Raw genomic sequence first — 20,601 nt, 5'->3', positions numbered from 1 at the left:
ATCCATAGTGAAGAGAAAAAGCAAACATGAAACCAACCCAGAAATGACAGAGATTATAGAATCAGTGGACAAGGACATTAAAACAGTTCTTAAAACTATGTCCTACATGTTCCAGAAGTCAGAGGAAAGACTGAACATGTTGGTAGAGATGTGGTAGATATTTTTAAATTCCCAAATTGAACTTCTGAGAATGAAACTATAATGTCTGAGAGGAAAACACACTAGTTGAGATTAACAGCAGTTAGGCATTGAAAAAGAAAAGATTAGTGAACTTGAACACAAAGCAATGTAAACCATCCACAATGAAATAGAGAGAAGAAACACTGAAAAAAAAATGAAAAGAGCATTTGTGTACTATGGGACAACTTCAAGCAGTTTAATTATGAAAAGAAAGACACTAAAAACCTTCCAAATATAAAAAGGAACCCTCTAAAGTGCCAGGAAGCCCATCAGAATTTTAAAATACAAATCTTCTTCATCTTACAATGGAGTAACATCCCAATAAACCCACCATACGTTAAAAATACTGTAAGCCGATAGTGCATTTACTACACCTAATCTACTGAGCATCATAGCTCAGCCTACCTTAAAGTGCTCAGAACACTTACATAAGCCTACAGCTGGGCAAAATCATCGAACACAAAGCCCATTTTATACTAAAGTGTTGAATATCTTATGTCATTGAATACTGCACCGAAAGTGGAAAACAGCATGGTTGTGTTTGTCCTCGTGATGGCAGGGCTGGTGGGGAGCAGCGGCCCCCCCACCCTGCCCGGCATCATGAGACTCGTACCTAGCCCTGCGAAAGAGCAAAACTCGGCATCTGAAATACAGTTCCCACTGAATGCATATCACTCCAGCATCATCCTAAACTCAAGAAATTGGAAGTCAAACCATCGTAAGTCGGCAGTTGTCTGTAACTTTATTGGGGAGAAAAAACTTTATTTTGCCGCCCAAGAGCCTAAGACATCATTCTTTGTGATGCACTCTCTTAGGTATCACCGATCCGGACACTCTGCTCTTATGCTAACACAGCTGTCATCCTCGGACTTACCATCACATTGCTCATTTAGTAAGGTTCTTAAATAATATAAAAATAATACAACTATATATCAAATAGATAACTAATAAAGACCTACTGTATAGCACAAGGAACTCTACTCAATACTCTGCAATGACCTATATGGGAAAAGAATCTAAAATAGAGTGGATACATACGTACGTAAAACTGATTCACTTTGCTGTACAGCAGAAACTAACACAACGTTATAAATCAACTATACCCCAATAAAAACTTTAAAATAACAATAATAATAATACATGACCACAAAGAGCTCATTCCAGGAATGCAAAAGTTGTTCAACAATGGGAATCCTACCAACATAAATCATTAGGTTTATATGCTAAAGAAAAAAACCCACATGATTTTATGAATAAATGGGAAGAATATTTTACCTAATATTTAAAATCATTTCTAATAGAAACACTAATAACATTCATTAAAATAGGAACATAGACAAACTACCTAAACATGATGAAGACTGCTTACCAAAAATCAACATTAGACGTCTGCTTTCGATCGTGATGCAATAACAGAGACTGGATTTACCCTCCCTCCTTTTTTTTTTTTTTTAATTTATTTTATTTTTGGCTGCATCGGGTCTTCGTTGCTGCGTGTGGGCTTTCTCTAGTTGTGGAGGGTGGGGGCTACTCTTCATTACGGTGTGTGGGCTTCTCATTGTGGTGGCTTCTCTTGTTGTGGAGCTTGGGCTCTGGGCACACAGGCTTCAGTAGTTGTGGCACATGGGTTCAGTAGTTGTGGCTTGCAGGCTCTAGAGCACAGGCTCAGTAGTTGTGGCACACAGGCTTAGTTGCTCCTCGGCATGTGGGATCTTCCCAGACCAAGGCTCAAACACATATCTCCTGCACTGGCAGGCAGATTTTTAAACACTGTGCTACCAGAGAAGCCCTACCCTCCCTCTTTAAGCAACTAAATTCATGAAACAAAAGTTTTCAGTACTGCAGCACAGGTGCTGCAAGATCTCAGTGATCCCTGAGAGAAGGAACAAATGAAGTGAGCCTTAAGGGTGCCCCAGCTCACGGCCAGGCTGAAAGCAGAAAGGGGAAACCAAAAGAGAGACCAAGATTCTCACTGGGTGGAGGAGACAAGGTGCAGAGCTTGAGGAGCACAAGGTGGTGAAAAGGTGTGAGGCCAAGTATCCAAGAGGGGAGTTGCGGGGTGGGGGGGCCTCCTGAGATCTGCAGGGGGTCCCTCAAGTCTTTGGCTGAGAGCTGCAATACGAGTGTGTGAAGACACCTCCAAGGCTGGGGAAGGAGCGTCATAAAAGGGATGGCAGATCCAGCCTAGGAGCTCACACGAGGTCAGAAACACTGCTCCAACTAGCCAGGGTGGAAAGACCACCTAACACCCAGGGCACTGGACACAGTTCTCAGAAGCATGTTCCCTCCATCAGGCCAAATTAGTCCTTGATGAAAAGTTCTGTTAGACCTGTCCCATGAGAGCTTAAAAGCAAGCCTCAAGAGAATCAAACTGACCCCAAGGAACTTACTGCATTTTAAACCAAGCCCATAAAAGTCTAAAGGAATTCCAAAAATCCAGCCACCAATAACAAAATGTACAATGTCTGGCATCCAAGCAAACAACCAGGTATGCAAATAAACAGGAACAATGACCTTTAATCAAGAAAAGAAATCAAAATCAATCTTTAGATCCAAAAAAAAAAATCAGCTCCAAAGAGCACAAAGAACACCCATTAACCATGTTTTAGCCAAGATGTCACACTCTTTTCCTCATCAAAGCTTTTAGCAGCAGATGCTGACTCAAAAATTACAGCAATGTGGATGGACCTAGAGAATATTACACTTAGTGAAGTGTCAGACAGAGAAGAACAAATATTATATATAACTTATATATATAAGAAATCAACCTATGTACAAAACAGAAACAGACTCACAAGACATAGAAAACAAAGTTATGGTTACCAAAGGGGAAAGGGGGTTGACAAATTAGGAATACGGGATTAACAGATACAACTACTATAAATAAAATATATAAGCAACAAGGATTTACTCTATATCCAGGGAATTATATTCAATATCCTGTAATAACCTATAATGGAAAAGAATATGTGTGTGTGTGTGTATATAAAACTGAATCACTTTGCTATACACCTGAACTTAACACAATATTATAAATCAACTACGCTTTAATTTTTTTAAATTACAGAAGTGGTAATTTCCTTTCCGCAAATTTTGGTGTTAATAAGCCAAAAAGTTAGTAAGAGGAAAGAAAAACAAAAGCCCTACTGACATAGATTACTTCCGCAGAATTCTCCCATCTTCAAAATTTCAAACCCTGCTCCACTCTCAACTCCTCTTCATCCTTCCTGCTTTCAGTTCATTCCTTCCTTCTCTTTGGTAAGTATTTTCTGTTTTATTTTTAATAAAAAACATTTCAAAAACAAAAATGGTATATATATATATCATTTTATGCATGTCCACTACTAAACGGATGCTTGTTTTGTCATGTTTGCTTTAGGTCTCTCTAATAATAGAAAACATATAATACGCTGCTATGTGCCAAGCACAAAAAGTACTGTGTAAATATGTATATATTCTCAGATAAAATGCATGCATTTTGGTTGCCACATCAGCCCTATGTGGTAGATATTACCATCAGTTCCATTTCACAGATGAAGAAATTGAGGCACAGAGAGGTTCAGAAGCTTACACGAAGTCACACAGTTCATAACTGGCAGATCTGGGTTTCAGTTCAGATCATCTGCCCCAGAGCCCGTGATTTTCACCCCTATTCTGTGCTGCTCCTGACTAACACAGAAGCTACAGGATAGATTATTTTAAAAACTAAAACTGCACAGATGGAACCAATGCAGCTTCCTCACATTCTTTTTCCTCCCTACATGCCTACCCCCAAAGGAACCACTCATCTGAAGATGTAGGTTGTTCTCATGCGATTTTTCCCCTCTCCTCTCCCCACCTTTGGATCTCAGATGAAAATGACTGAGTGAATCACAGCAGCCAGTTCTTAGCATACAATCCCCATGAGTCCACACAAGACCCCCATCAGTTTTGTAAATGAATTACTTCTGGGTTTTTTTTAATGTTTTTGGTATTTTGGCCTCGAGGATGTGGGATCTTAGCTCCCTGAGCAGGGATGGAACCTGCAGGCCCTACATTAGAAAGCAAAGTCTTAACCACTGGACCCCCAGGGAAGTCTCTTGTAAATGAATTTATGTGTATCTTTCTATCCCCATTCTCCAGCCCCATTCCCTTCATCTCCATAGTTAACTGGTCTGACGTGTTTTGTATGTTTTTTGGTTTGGTTTGGTTTTTGTTTCGGCCACACCATGTGGCATGTGAGATCTTAGTTCCCTGACCAGGGACCAAATCTGCAGCCCTTTCATTGGAAGCACAGACTCTTAACCACTGAACCGCCAGGGAAGTACCTGTATGTTTTGTTTTGTTTTGTTTTTTATAAACTTGTTTATTTATTTATTTATTGTCTGTGTTGGGTCTTTGTTGCCGCACATGGGCTTTCTGTTAGTTGCGGTGAGTGGGGGCTACTCTTCGTTGTGGTGCGCAGGCTCCTCATTGCCTTGGCTTCTCATTGCCGTGGCTTCTCTTGTTGAGGAGCACAGGCTCTAGGCCCTAGGCATGTGGGCTTCAGTAGTTGTGGCACATGGACTCAATAGTTGTGGCTCATGGGCTCTAAAGTGCAGGCTCAATAGTTGTGGCACATAGGCTTAGATGCTCCGCGGCATGTGGGATCTTCCTGGAGCAGGGATCGAACCCATGTCCCCTGTACTGGCAGGTGGATTCTTAACCACTGCGCCACCAGGAAAGCCTTGTATTTTTGAATTTCCCTAATTCTTTGTAAAAAGCATATTGGAAGCGAGAGAGTAACACAGACATATATATACTACCAACTGTAAAATAGATAGCCAGTGGGAAGTTGTTGTATAACAAAGGGAGTTCAACTCGAGGATGGAAGATGCCTTAGAGGACTGGGACGGGGAGGGTGGGGGGGACTCGAGGGAGGGTGGGGGGGGAATCGAGGGAGGGTGGGAATATGGGGATATGTGTATAAAAACAGATGATTGAACTTGGTGTACCCCCCAAAAAAATAATAAATAAATAAATAAAATTTAAAAAAAAAAGCATATTGGTGGTGGTGGTTTGCATGTGTGTGTTAAATTTATATAAAGCAAATCTTACTATGTAGACCTTGTATTATGTCTCAGTATTTTTACTCAGCACTGTTTTTACAACATATCCACGCTGTTGTGTTCATTTCACTGTTGCTTCTAATACCGCACGATAACTGCCTCCCGCTCCCTGTTACAAACAGAATTGCAATGACCGTTTGTGCACACGTCCTGCTATGAGCCTGTGTGAGAATTTCTCTGGAACTTATGAATGCTTAATTTAACCAAATACTTACAACCTACTTTGCAAAAGAAAAAAAAAAAACTGTACCAGTCAGCACTCCCCCAGAAATGCAGAAGGGTCCCTATTTCTCCCACATCCCAATATCATCTGGCATTATCCAATTTCTAACTTTTGCAAATCTGATGTCCAGTGTTTTCATATAGTGTACATTTTTTAATTGTTACTGAGTTGGAGTATCTCTTTATATACTTTTCACTTGGGTTTCTGCATTTGGAAATTCCTGTTTATATCACTTGTGCCGTTATCTGTCCTGTTTCTCTGTGTTGATTCACAAGAGTTGCTCATACCATTCTAGCTAATAGTTAAGAGACTAGTAGTCTCATCTTAACTGGTGCAAATATTTTCTCCCAATCTATCGTCTGCATGTTGACTTTGTCTAAAGGGTCTTTCATTTAACAGATATCTAGAATTTTGATGCCATGAAATCCATTGATTTTTTTTTTTTTTTTGCCTTATGCTTTGTGTTTTTGTAGTCTTAAGAAGTCACAAAGATATTTTTATATAAGCTTAAAATGGGCCTTTAGACCTTTAACCCACCTGAAGTCCACCTCTATAAATGAGGTAGGGATCCAGTGTTGTTTTTCTATTTATGGGCCAATTTCTCCAACACCATCCACTATGCATTGATTTGTGGCCCCAACTTTACCATATATCAAGTTTATATAAACAGGTAGGTCTACCTCTGAACCTTCTATTCTGTTCCATTAGGTTATTTGTTAATTCTCACTGAATTGCTTTTGTCTAAAAATCAACTGAGTGTGAACATAAGGGCTCATTTCTGGATGCTCAGTTCTGTTCCATTGATCTACATGCCTATCCTTACACCAGTTCTACTCTGTCTTGACTAATACACTAAAATTTAAAATCAGACAGTGTAAATCCTCCAACTTTACTCACATGTAACAGGGCTAGCCCTCAACTTTTAAAAAACATTTTGTTTTGCAATTTTTCTAGCATACACAAAAGTAGAAGGCATAGTGAAATGAACTTCGAAATCCCCATCACGCAGCTTCGACAATCTTGTTTCATCAATACTTCTCCACCTCTTACTTATTGCTGGTTACAATTTTAACACCTTTATTGAGGTATAACTTAGTTACCAAAAAATTCACCCACTGTAACTGCACAATGCAAGGATTTTTAGTAAACTTCTAAAGATGTGAAAACATTACTACTATTCAGTTTTAGAAAACTTCCACTGTCCCAGAATATTCCATCTTGCCCAACTGTGGTCAATCCCTACCCTCTTCTCCCACCCAGCAACCCTTCTTCAGCTCTCAGTCTCTAAGCATTTGTTTTCTCTTAACATTTTTTTTAATAGGATCCTACAGTGTGTGGTCTTTTCCATCTGGCTTCTTTCCCTTACCATAATGTTTTTTAGAATCATATATGTTGAAGCATATATTAGTAGTTCATTCATTTCTGTTGTTGAATAATATTCCATTTCATAGATATACCACATTTTGTTTATCCATTCACCAGTTTATGGACATCTGGATTGTTTCCAGTTTTGAATATTACGTATAATGCTATTATGAACATGTGCATATAAGTCTTTGTGTGGACACATATTTGCATTTCTCTTGGATACACGCCTAGGAGTGAAACATCTAGGTCATATGCTTGTTTAACTTTTTAAGAAACTGCCAAATTGTAATTCAGAGTGGCTAAAACACTTCACATCCCCTGAGGCAATGTATGAGGGTTCCAGTTTATCCACATTGTCCCCAATTCTTATTATTTTCTGTATTTTTTTTTTTTTGGCCCAACCGCAGCTTGAGGGATCTCAGTTCCCCCACCAGGGATCGAACCCATGCCCTGGCAGTGAAAGCACCAAGTCCTAACCACTGGACCACCAGAGAATTCCCTCTGTATTTTCTATTACAGCCATCCTAGTTGGTACATCATTATCTCATGATAGTTTAACTTGCATTTCCTGATACTAATTTTAACTATTTTTTCATGTGCTTTTCAGATATTCATATACTTTTGTGGGTGAAATGTCTACTCAAATATTTCGACCATTTTTAATTGGGCCTCCTTATTACTGAGTTATAAGACTTCTTTGTATATTCCAGATACAAGTCCTTTTATCAGATGTATAACTTGGAAATAGTTTCCTCCAGTCTGTTGCTTGACTTCTCATTTTCTCAGTGGTAGCTTTTGAGTTTTTAATATTGATGATGTACAATTCATCACATTTTTTTTCATGGATTGTTCTGTTGGTGTGGATAGCTTAGTTCCTGTTTATCCTGTGCAGATGTGTGAAAACTTATCCAGGCCCTATGGCTGTCTCATATTCCAAATCTTCCTGTTAAATTTTTTGCCAAGTTTATTGCTTGTGCCAGCCAGGATTGCAACCTCAGGATAGCTGAGGCACTGGTTTTACACATTTGTTTGCCACTGAGATCACAACTATTACCTACAATGCTGCTGGGGTAGCTTTTTCCCTGCTCATTCAGAATCAAGTGAGACCCCTCTGGCAGTGAAGTTGTGGGTTTTTACAACATGAACACCCTGGTAGGACCTCCCACAAACTAAGATGGAGGGTGGGGAAAATGAAAGCAATCCCAGGTAATATTGCCAAAGAAACTACAGTTTTTACTGTTTCACTAATAACCACCTGTAAATTGCTCATATGCCTTTGGGCAGTTTCCAAACCCTTGAAATAGTTGTTTTTGACAATTTAGTTCAGTTTTATAGTTTATTTTGGGGGAGAGAGTTTGCTGCAGTTTCCTCTTGGCACTGAGCAATGCTGGCTTGGGGGATGGCATGGTGCAGGCAAAGTTAAGGTTTTCCTCTAAGATCAGAAATAAGAAAGGGTGCCCACTCTCACCACTCCTATTCCACATAGTACTGAAAGCATTAGCCAGAACAATCCGATAAGAAAAAGGCATAAAAGGTGCCGGGAATTCCCTGGAGGTCCAGTGGTTAGGACTCCACGCTTTCACTGCCAAGGGCCCAGGCTCAGTTCCTGGTCAGGGAACTAACATTCCACAAATCACACAGGGTGGCCAAAAAGATATCAAAATCAGCAAAGAAATAAATTGTCTTTGTCTGCAGATGATATGATCTTATGGAAAATTCTAAAGACTCCACCAAAAAACTATTAATAAACAAATACAGTAAAATGGCAGGATACAAAATCAGCACACAGATAACAGTTTCATTTTTATATACTAACAACAAAATGTCTGAAAAAGTAATAAAGAAAACAATCTCATTCAAAATGGTATGAAAAACAATAAAATCCTTAGGAATACATGAGTACCTCAGAACCACTGCAGGTTCAGTTCCAGACCACCCCAATAGAGTGAATGTTGCAACAAAGAGAGTCACGAGAACTGTTTGGTTTCCCAGTGCATATAGTATTATATTACATCTGAAAAAACAATGTATATAACTTAATTTAAAAATAATGCTGTATGGACTTCCCTGGTGGCACAGTGGTTAACAATCTGCCTGCCAATGCAGGGGACACGGGTTTGATCCCTGGTCCAGGAAGATCCCTCATCCTGGGAGAGGAGTAACTAAGCCCTTGCGCCACAACTATTGAGCCTGTGTGCTGCAACTACTGAAGCCTACACCCCTAGAGCCCATGCTCCACAACAAGAGAAGCCATTGCAATGAGAAGCCCGCGCACCACAACGAAGAGTAGTCCCCATTCACCACAACTAATGAAAGCCCGTGTGCAGCAACAAAGACTCAATGCAGCCAATAAATAAATAAATAAATAAATTTATAAAAAATAAAAACAATGCTGTTAGAAAAATGACACCTAGATTTGCTCAACATAGGGCCCAAAAGCCTTCAATTTGTAAAACAAACAAAAAAACACAGTGTCTGTAAAGCACCATAAAATGAGGACGGCCTATAAATTTAACTAAGGCGATGAAAGTTCTGTACACTGAAAACTATAAGAATTTGATTAAAGAAACTGAAGAAGACACAAATAAATGGAAAAATACCTAATGTTCATGGATTGGAAGATTTAATGTTGTTAAAATGCCCATACTCCCCAAAGCCATCTATAGAGTCAATGCAATCCCTATCAAAATTCTAGTAGCATTTTTCTCAGAAATAGAGAAAACAATTCTAAAATGTGTATGGAATCACAAAGACTCTGAATAGCCAAAGCAATCTTGAGAAAGGACAAAGCTGCAGGCATCATACTTCCTGATTTCAAATTATACTGCAAAGCTACAGTCATTACAACTGTATGATACCGGTAATGATAAAAATAAAACACATAAAAATAAATATATATACCGATGGAACAGAATGAAGAGTCCAGAAATTAACTATCATACATATGGTCAACTAATATTTTATGGAGGAGTCAAAAATATTCAATAGGGAACGGATAATCTCTTCAATAAATGGTGTTGGGAAAACTGGATATTCACAAAAGAATGAAATTGGACTGTTATCTTACACCACTCACAAAAATTAACTCAAAATGGGCAGAGGAACTAAATAGACTCAAACACAAGAACTAAAACCATAAAACTCCTAGAATAAAACACAGGGGGAAAGCTCCTTGACGTTGGTCATGGCAACAATTTTTTGGACATGACACTCAAGGCACATGCAACACAAGCAAAAATTAATAAGTGGGACTACATCAAACTAAAACCTTCTGCACAGCAGAAGAAATAATCAGCAAAATAAAAAGGCAATCCACTGAATGGGAGGCAATATTTGTACCATATATTTGATAAGGGGTTCATATCCAAAATATTTAAGAAACTCATATAACTCAACAGCAAAAAAAAAATCTGACTTTAAAGTGGGCAAAGAAGCTGAATGGACAGTTTTCCAAAGAAGACATATGGCCAACAGGTGCATGAGAGATGCTTAACGTTACTAATCACTGGGAAAATGAAAATCAAAACCACAATGAGATAGCATCTCGCACCTGTTAGGATGGCTGTTATCAAAAGACAACAGATAACAAATGGTGAAAATGTGAAAAAAAGGGAAACTTTTGTGTACTGCTGGTGGAGAAGTAAACTTGTACAGGAATCATTATGGGGGTTCTTCAAAAAATTAAAAATAGAACTACCATGTGACCCAGCCATCCCACTTCTGTGTATACATCCAGAAGAAATGAAAGCACTATCTCGTAGAGCTATCTGCACTTCCATGTTCTTTGCATCATTATGCACAATAGCCAAGGCATGGAAACAACTTATTGACAGATGAATGCCTGCAGAAAATAATTGTCATAAAAACCACAAGGAAATCCTGCCCTTGGTGACAAGAAGGATGAAGCTTGAGGGCATTATGATAAGTGAAATAAATCAGATAGAGAAAGACAAATACCACACGTTCTCACTTATATGTGGAATCCAAACTCATAGAAACAGTAAATTGGTGGTTGCCAGGGTTTGGGAGGTGAGGGAAATGAGGAGACTTTGGTCCAAGGGTACAAACTTTCAGTTATAAGTTGAATAAGTTCTGGGAATCTAATGTCAGAATGGTGACTATAGTTAACAATACTGTATTGTATACTTGAAAGCTGCTAAGAAAGTAGAACTTAACTGTTCTCAGTATAACAACAACCAAAACCAACAACAACAACAACAAAACTTCTGTAATTAGGTGAAGTGAAAGGTGTTAACTAATCAAATCATTACATTTTACATCTTAAACTTATGCAATGTTATATGTCAATCATATCTCAAAAAAGCTGGGGGGTTAGATTGAGAATTTGTACCCATTTTCTGACTATTATTCCTCTTTAAGTAGCTGCTTAACTCCTTTGCTTACTTTTTAAATGTATGGTCTACCTATTTCTTACTGGTGTGTAGGGATTTTTTGTATATTCTGTATATGAATCTTTTATCAGATATATATTGCAAATATTTTCTCCCAGTCTGTGGCTTGCCTTTTCAGTTTCTTAATGTTGCCCTTTTATAAACAGAAATTCTTAATTACAATGAAGTCTCTTTCATCAGTCTTTTCTTTATGGTTGGTGCTTTTTTATGCCCTTTGTAGAAAATATTTTTCTTCCCTGTTTTGCCTTTCACAATTAGATCTTGTGAATGAAAACTATTGCTGCCATATCAGTAAACCAAGGATGTTGCAGCCATCAAGCCATCACATTACAACCTCCCCAGGTGAGCCCTGAGGGGACTCAAGATGGAATAGGATTCCCTCCATCAAACAGTCAACTGCTGCAGGCACCCCAGAGCACAGTTCACCCTGAGGAGACTCAGGATGAGAAAACACAGGACACTGGCCCCAGAGAGCTGAGGGGCATATCAAAGGAATGGTTTCAGTGAGCCCAGACTTTGCATCTTCCCATATGTAGAAAAGCACTAAATTCCTTAACTTGAGATATCTGGTTTTCTTTAATTAACAGTAATCTTTGGATGTTCCTAACTACCTGGTCTTTGTTGCAGAAACTCCTATATATCCTGGCTCCCTCCCTCGCCTCCTCGGAGCAGTCCCTCAGAATAATCTGAGAGTTCTGTCTCCCAGGCTTAAAGTCCTCAGAATGTCCGCCAATAAAACATAACTCTCAACTTTTAGGTTGCGCTTTTTTTTTTTTCAGTTGACAATCTACAATCCACTGTAACTGATTTTGTGTACCAGTGAGAGGGATGGATCAATATATAAAAATGTCTATATGGGTTTGCAATTGACCCAGCTGTTTATTCAAAATCTCCCCTCCCCCCCCCATCCCACTGCACTTTACTGCTCTGCAAACTTGGCATCAATCAAGAGACTGTATCTGCGTGGCTCAGTTTCTGGACTCTGTTTCCTGTTCTTGTTGTTAATTGGTCTATTCTTGTACCATTTTCTATACTGTCTTCTTTATACAACTTCATAATAAGCCTTGATATCTGATAATGCAAGTCTTTCAGCTTTGTTTTTCAAGTCTGTCCTAGCTATTCATACCCTTTTTGCATTTCCAGATTTATTTTAAAATCAGTTTCTTGGACTTCCCTGGTGGCACAATGGTTGAGAATCCACCTGCCGATGCAGGGGGACCCGAGTTCAATCCCTGGTCTGGGAGGATCCCACATGCTGGAGAAATTAAGCCCGTGTGCCATGATACATGGAATACTTATAAATGGAATATTTCCTGCCATATCAATAAACAAAAGATGTCACAGTCATCAAGGATTGCAGCCCTTAATGAAAACAATAGCTGCCACAGACTCCAGCTACTCCCTGTGGTGAGCCCTGAGGACACTCAGGGTGGGTCAGGATACTGGCCCAGACACCAGAGGTGCATATTAAAGGAATGATTTCAGCGAGCCCAGACTCTTGCACCTTCCCATACATAGAAGAGCACTAAATTCCTTAACTTGAGATATCTGGTTTCCTTTAATTAACAATAATCTCTTGACCTCTGACTACCTGTTCTTTGTTGCAAAACTATATATCCTGGCTCCTCCCCTCGCCTCCTTGGAGCCGTTTCTCAGAGCTACCTGAGATGCTGCTTCCCAGGCTGCAGTCCTCATTTGGCCCCAGATAAAACTTAACTTGCAACTCTCACATTGTGTATACGTTTTTTTAAGTCAACAGCCAAAACTACTGAGCCCGCGCTGTAGAGTCCGAGAGCCACAACTACTGAGCCTTGTGCCACAACTACTGAAGACTGCGTGCCTAGAGCCTGTGCTCTGCAACAAGAGAAGCCACCACAATGAGAAGCCAGTGTACCACAACAAAGAGTAGCTCCCACTCACCACAACTAGAGAAAGCCTGCACAGCAATGAAGACCCAAAGCAGCCAATAAATAAATAAATAAATGTTTATATAAATAAATAAATAAAATCAGTTTCCTGTTTTTCACACACATAAAAAAATCTTCCAGTGATTGACTGAGATTGCACTGACTCTATAGATCAACTTATATATATTCAATGTGTATGTCAATTATACCTCCCTGCTTCCCTGGTGGTGCAGTGGTTAAGAAACTGCCTGCCAATGCAGGGGCCATGGGTTCGAGCCCTGGTCTGGGAAGATCCCACATGTGTGGAGCAACTAAGCTCGTGCACCACAACTACTGAGCCCATGAGCCACAACTACTGAAGCCCACGTGCCTAGAGCCCGTGCTCCACAACAAGAGAAGCCACTGTAATAAGAAGCCTGTGCACTGCAATGAAGAGTAGCCCCTGCTCTCTGCAACTACAGAAAGCCCGCGCATGGCAATGAAGACCCAACACAGCCAATAAATAAAATAAAATTTAAAAATTTATACCTCCATAAAACATTTTTTTAATAAAAATAAAATAGAAAGCCTATGTAACAGTAAAAAATGCTAAATCCTGCCATCATGATTTTGTACATCCTCTTTTTACATTGAAGTTAGCATACAATGAAAATGTGCAGGAAAATATGATAAAACTTTTACACCAACTGGTTTTCCATTCACTACTAAATGTGATAGGATATAAAGACTCCAGGATTTTTTTCCTGGGGCAAATTCTTGATAATTTAAACATGTAGCTATCAAAGCTAAAGGGCACCTTGGCCTATTTGCAAACACTTTGGGTAAGTGTGGAGCTTTTACTTAAGAAAAAGTTTTGACTTGAAAACTTGGATTTCCCATCAAAAACTTGTCATGAAAAATCCTACAGATTTGCTTATCACCTGGCAAAGAAAATTAAGACAGTCATTATTACAGAACATTGGTGAGGTTAGGGATCGTTAAAATTGTTAAACTTGGTATACCTCCCTTTCACATAGGTCTTCTTTAAATTCTCTCAATATTGCTTTATAGGTCTCAGTGTTGAAGTCTTAGATATATTTTGTTAGATCTATTTATTAATGATCATTACCTGAATCAATCATCTTATTAGAAATTGCCAAATGGAGATCTTCTAATTCTATTACTCACTATGCACTTAGCTAGAATTTTTCTACAAAGATCTCCTTCATCCTCTAAGACTATCTAATTTCCCTGATGCACAGTTCATACCAGAAAGGCAGGATAAATGCTGAATTCTTTCCCTGTAGTTACTAATTTTTAAACTAATTAGTTGGTGCCCCTGTAATCCCCAAAACCGGGTAATAAGTTTTGTTTTTTTTTGGGAAAGGCAGTCTCATGGGCAGTCTTTCAACCCCCACTGGGCCACATTGAAATGGGCCATGGGCCTAGACCACTTGTTACCAAGAGACAGGGCCCACACCACTGTGCTGGCCTATGGCCTGTGTGGGAATATCTTTCCCTGATTCAGGCTCAACATGTGCTCCCCTATCCTGCTCACCCATGTGCACCAACAGTCCTCAGGCCCCCAACTTTCAGTGTCTCAGACTCCACAGGGGAGGAGTCGGGGTGCTTCTGCTCCAGCACGAAAAGGGCACTTGTAGACCAATTGTCCTGTGATGGCTGCCGGGGTGTAGAGGGACCCCGCTGGCCATAGAGGACCCATGCGCACTATTGGGGCTGAGGCTGCTCCGTCTCTTCTCTACATGAGCCAGCGATGCTCTACTGCATTGTTTTCCTTGGCGACTCTGATCCCAAGATGCAGTGGGCAGCGTGTCTGGGCTTCTGCTCCTGGTGTGGTGATGGGCTTCTATCTGCTCCACGAAGTTGGCGTCCTCCCTGGGACTGGGAACGGGTTCACTGTGTTTTTGCTTGGTTTGGTGCTGTGGGTAGGGCCGCCCACTAGGGCGTGATGGAAACACCAGGCTTGTCAGCCCCACCCCCCCAGAGTGGTGCCAGCTCCCCTGGGTTGACAGAATTGCGGACTCCCTCTGGCCATATGGGGATAACAGGATGTAGATAACCTCCCTGACAAAAGGGTTGTGCCGGTGCATGAAATGAGGGCAGAGACTCAAGAGGTGGGTCCTAAGAAGAGCAGGAACACCAGACCCTGGTCTTGGCCACCCTCGCACTCCCTGGCCCCCCGCCAAGTCTCACGGTGTCCCAGGCGTCACAGGTGATGTCCACAGGAAGTAAGGGGTCCTGTGCAGGGAGCTCCAGTCTGGGTCACTTGCAGGCCTCAAATATAACCTGTCTTCCCTCAGTGCAAAACCACTGATGGCGTTGCTGAAAACAGAACTGTTGAAATGAGGTTCTTCTCTGAGAGTAAAATGGGGAAAGTAGAGGACAGACATGGGCAGGAGCCGGGGGTCTTATGCAGCCTGGCCGATGCGCCGTTTTGGTTTTTTGGAGTTTTTGGCCACACTGTGTAGCTTGCAGGATCTTGGCTCCCCGACCAGGGATTGAACCTGGGTCCACAGTGATGAAAGTGCCTAATCCTAACCATGGGACTGCCAGGGAAGTCCCTGATGTGTCGTTTGATAAAGGGACTTTGTGGGCCCAAACACGTCAGGCTGAATAGCACAGTTAGGGATGGGGCCAAGGTCTCCAGTCCCCACCAGGGTCCAGATGCCCTGTACCCCTGTAGGATAAAATGGGAAAGAGGGGAATTCAGACTTCTATGTGGCTCTTGGGTACAGGTGTCCACATGACAATATTTCCAGGTCACCATAGGGGTAAAATTAAACTGATGACTTTGGGGGCTTGGGGGTGAACACAGTGACCCATGGCAGACAGATGCTCACGTTCTTGTGGGTGGGGCCCTTTGGACCACTTCAAGTTGCAGTCACCATTATCCCCGCTGTGGACGCATAATAGGCATTGACGTTTTGGCCGCGTGCAGGGCTGAACACCATCACCACTGCAAGGGGGACGCACTCCAACAAAGACAGGCTCAAATCATTGCGGTGGGCAAAGTGTCTTCCTGTCCCCCGAGAATTGCCCAGAGCTTGGCACACTGTCCAACAGAAACAGTTCTGCATACCAGGTTAGGAAAAGAACAGCACTTTGTAATCCAGGACTTGCTGCAGACAGGAAATTTACAAACTACTCTGTCACAATTTAACAGCCTGGTTTGGCCAGTGGAAAAGGCATCCAGGGCACAGAGGCTGATGTGTACGATCGCAGCCTGAGTGCCGAGGTTCTGCCCGTGGCCCCTGCACCGCCAGACATCAGCCCTGTCACTGCAGTGTGGTAACCGTGCTGGAGATGGGTGTGCCGTTACGGGCTGGGCTAATGCTTGTTTCTCAATCCTCTTGCAGCACGAAGATCAGGACCAACCTGCAATCAACGGCCTGCAGCTTCCACAGGAAAACCTCAGCTCCCAGCATGTGCCACCAGTGGGTGGGGCTTGAGCTTACACAGTCCCAGGTCGCCCCAGGAGTTGTGACCATCCATTACATCAGTGACATCCTGATAGCATGCCCACCAAAAAACAGATGGAGGTGGCACTGCAGGTAGTCATTGACAGATCAACCAGTGGCAGTTGGGCTACAAACCCAGGTAAAGCACGGGGCCCCGCACGGGAGGTGCAATTCCTAGGGGCCACTTGGGCAGGAAGCCAAAGAAGTATCCCAGATACAATAAAACAAAAATCGTTGGCCCTGCAAGCCCCCACTGATAAGAAGGAGGTCCGATGCCTTGTAGGCGTCTTTGGCTGCTGGAAACAGCACATCCCCGACCTGGGTGTTTTTTGCCCCACCCCCACCCCCCTACTTAAGGCCACCAATTTTCAGTGAGGCCCTTTACCGCTGAAAGTCCTGGAAGCTGTTCAACAAGCCACGCCCAGCTGCTGCCTTGGGGACCTTTGGAGCCTACTAGCATGATGGACCACAGGTGTCCACACCTCCACACGCGCTGATGGTGGAAGTGGTAACAAGAACCTGCCTCTCGGGTATGCTGGCCTCTTGGACTTGGGACCTATGAGTTGCCCGAGGCAGCCAGCAGACACACGCCTTTGGGAGAGCAGCTCCTTGCTGCTATCGGGCACCTGTGGACACAGCATTTTACAGCCAGAGCAACGTCTGTGACAACGCCCCTGAACTGCCATTACTCAGATGTTTACAAACCCCACCAGTGAAACTGGACAGGCTCAACAGAGCTCAATTTTTAAATGGAAATGGTACTTCCAAGATCAGACCCCGCCACGACCCCCAGGGACCAGTAACCTCCTTGAACAAATAGCCAGCTTACCAGAAGGGACCAAGCAACCCACAGGGAATGCTGTGGCCCTTCCTGTGGCTACCTGGGGCCCAAGATTAAGCCGTGCCTGCTGACAGTGTAGCACGGTCCACCAATGGTTCTGAAAAACCAAAGGCAGACAGAGTCCACACATCTCTGGCCTGTCACCTGGCCAATAGTGGCCATTTTTTTATTGGGACTGGACATGGACGTTCTGTTCAGGGGGTGACCCGCATGCAGGGTGATGCTGTGCAGGACACCCGCACCACCACACCCTGCAACATTTTCACCAACCCATAGACCATTGCCAATGGTCTAGCTATCTGGTCAGGCGAATGCCAGCTGAATAACTGGACTACTGAGGAACCCCCATGTGGGGACAAGGACCAGGCCAGCAGCTGGCTGCCTGGAAAGGAAAGGTATGTGTCACGCATGTGGATGCTCAAGGCAAAGGACTCTTCAAATGGAACATGAATGAACTCTCATGCCAATCAAGCCTGTGCCCAATGGGTACCAACAACAGCCCCCTGGGTACACTGATGGCCTGGACACAGAGGTCCACTTCAGATGCAAGAATGGGCCAAGGCCCAAAGGGTGATCCTGGAAGATGCCAAGACAAAGGACAGAATACAATCTTGTGATTCTTGCCAGCGGGCCCAAATCATCCAAAGAGGAGAACTGGGACATGTTAACCAAGGAGTAGCACCCACCCGGGTCTAGCAGACTGACATTGGACCCCTCCCGCAGCTATGGGCCACAATGGTGCCTCACTGCTGTTGCCTCCTATTCAGGCTACGGTACTGCCACCCCAGTCCAACATATGGATGCTGGAACTACCATAGCTGCCCTGGAAAAGAACTTATGTCCAGAACACCTTTCACAGCCCAAGGAAGATAGTGATGAGTGCATCCTCCTGGAATAAGGGACTTTCCACATGCCTGTCACCCACTGGCTAATGGAGCCATCGAACAATGGAATAGCCAACTCAAACAGCAACTAAAGAAAGGATATCACAATGATAGGGCAGTATGGACACTGAACACTGAACTTCAGCTCAAGGGAAACCCGGCACTACTATGCATGTGGGGAAATATTGAGCTTGATGGGCGTGGAAGTGGTCCAGGGAAGCCACCCGATTAGGCTGTGCCTGTGAAATCCCAATCTCAGCATACCTCCTTAGATCACATCTCACAAGTGGTTTGCAGTTTTCAGGCCACCATAGTACCCTGGAAAAAGCCTCCTTAGTCTAATATGGGGCAGATATTTCCAAGGGTTCATTACAAGGAGTACCAGGGTGCAATAGTCTCTCTAGCGGCACTGAGGATACCTGATCCTTCCATTCAGGCGCGTGATGTTATTGGACATGTCATGATTGTGCAGAACATGACCTCCCTTCCTGGCCTGGATGACCAAGAAAAGGTCTGGGTCAAGCAGCAAGGGCAACAGACTGTCCATGGAGACAGTAGCCTCAACACCAGGACAGGCAGCCTGGGTGCAATCCTTGAACAAGTCGTGGACAGGAACGCCTCTACCACAGGGCGTACCGAAAGTGGACGCGTAAGGAAGATGAATCTCCCCACTTTGCTCCTCCAGGATGCCCACTGGTGCCTGGAGTGACAGCACGTCGGCAAAGACTGGCATGGCGGTAGCAGCAGGGCAAATTTTAAATATTGCTGGATATGCCACCACGTATTTGGAGCATTTCCCCCCAGAATCAAACGGTCCACGAGTGGCCTATGGTTAACGTGACAGGGATTCCAACAGCCATCAATGGTTCCAATCCGAGTGGCACCCTCAGTGCCTAATACCCTGTGCACGAGGCCTACCTTGAACACAGACATACAGTGAGAGGCAGACTTTATTTTTGTTTTCTTTACGAATTTTTATTGAGATACAATTGACATACAGTAAACTGCATATATTTAAAGTGTACAATTTGATATTTTTTCTTATTAGTAATGTATATATGGCAATCCCAATCTCCTAATTCATGCCACCCCAACCCCCCCACGTCCCCCCACACCCCCACCTTCCCCACTCGCTGTCCATATGTTTGTCCCTCCATCTGTGTCTCTATTTCTGGAGAGACAGACTTTAAACACCACCAATGGTATGGGACTGAGCTTCAGCTATCTTGTCTCTTCTATATCTCCTCACCCCTTATCTGTTGCTGGTTATGATTTTTCATACCTTTATTACTGAAGTATAACTTACCAAAGAATTCACCCATTGTAACCGGTAACAATGATTTTTAGTAAACCTAGCTCACAGCTAAACCAGGCACAGTCTTTGTGCAATTAGACTAGAGGACCTTTTAACGACTGCTCCCTGACCAGAGTGACATGTGCTCTCTGGGTTATATGTTCCTCTGGGGGGGTTTACTGGGCTACGGGTGCTTGTTACCCTCAGATGCAGCCTGTTGTTTGGGAATTTGGGGGTCCTCGGGTGTTTGGACAAAGTGGCGCTCTAAACTGGAAGGCCCCACACTCTGACACATTGCAGGGTTGCCAGAGACACTCACTATGAACAATCAGAAGGCTGGTTCTGCCCTGCTGTCCGTGTCCTCACACCTGGCATAGGCATATATGCCCCAGGGGAAATGGCAAGCATCTTGTTGTTGACTGTGGCGCAGACAGCTGCTGCCCCGCCCTATTCTCGCTGGGCTTGCCCGCCACGGCACTGACGGAGCCCCTGCTCATCTGCTGGCAGAACAGTGTGACATGTGTGTTACTGCCAACACTCTTTGATTTGTGTATGTCAGTATTTCCAAGAAGGTAGAAACCGAGCTGCAGGAAATCCAGGCTCCAATGGGATGGTTTATCAGCTATACACTCGCAGTTCCTTCTTGACTTCTGTAGTTGGATTAACCCAGGCACTTGGGGTTCCTGGGAGAGGACCATCCTCCAGGAGGCCTGGCTAACCTCCTGGGTCTGGTCTTCCTAATAATCCTAGTCTCAAAACGACACAGAGGGACTTCCCTGGTGGCACAGTGGTTAAGAATCGCCTGCCAATGGAGGGGACACGAGTTCGATCTCTGGTCCAGGAAGATCCCACATGCCGAGGAGCAACTAAGCCCGTGCACCACAACTACTGGGCCTGCGTGCCACAACTAAGCCTGTGTGCCACAACTACTGGGCCTGCGTGGCACA

Source organism: Hippopotamus amphibius, chromosome 9, assembly GCF_030028045.1.
Source record: "Hippopotamus amphibius kiboko isolate mHipAmp2 chromosome 9, mHipAmp2.hap2, whole genome shotgun sequence".
NCBI lineage: Eukaryota > Metazoa > Chordata > Mammalia > Artiodactyla > Hippopotamidae > Hippopotamus > Hippopotamus amphibius.
Note: the sequence above shows the minus strand (reverse complement) of the source record.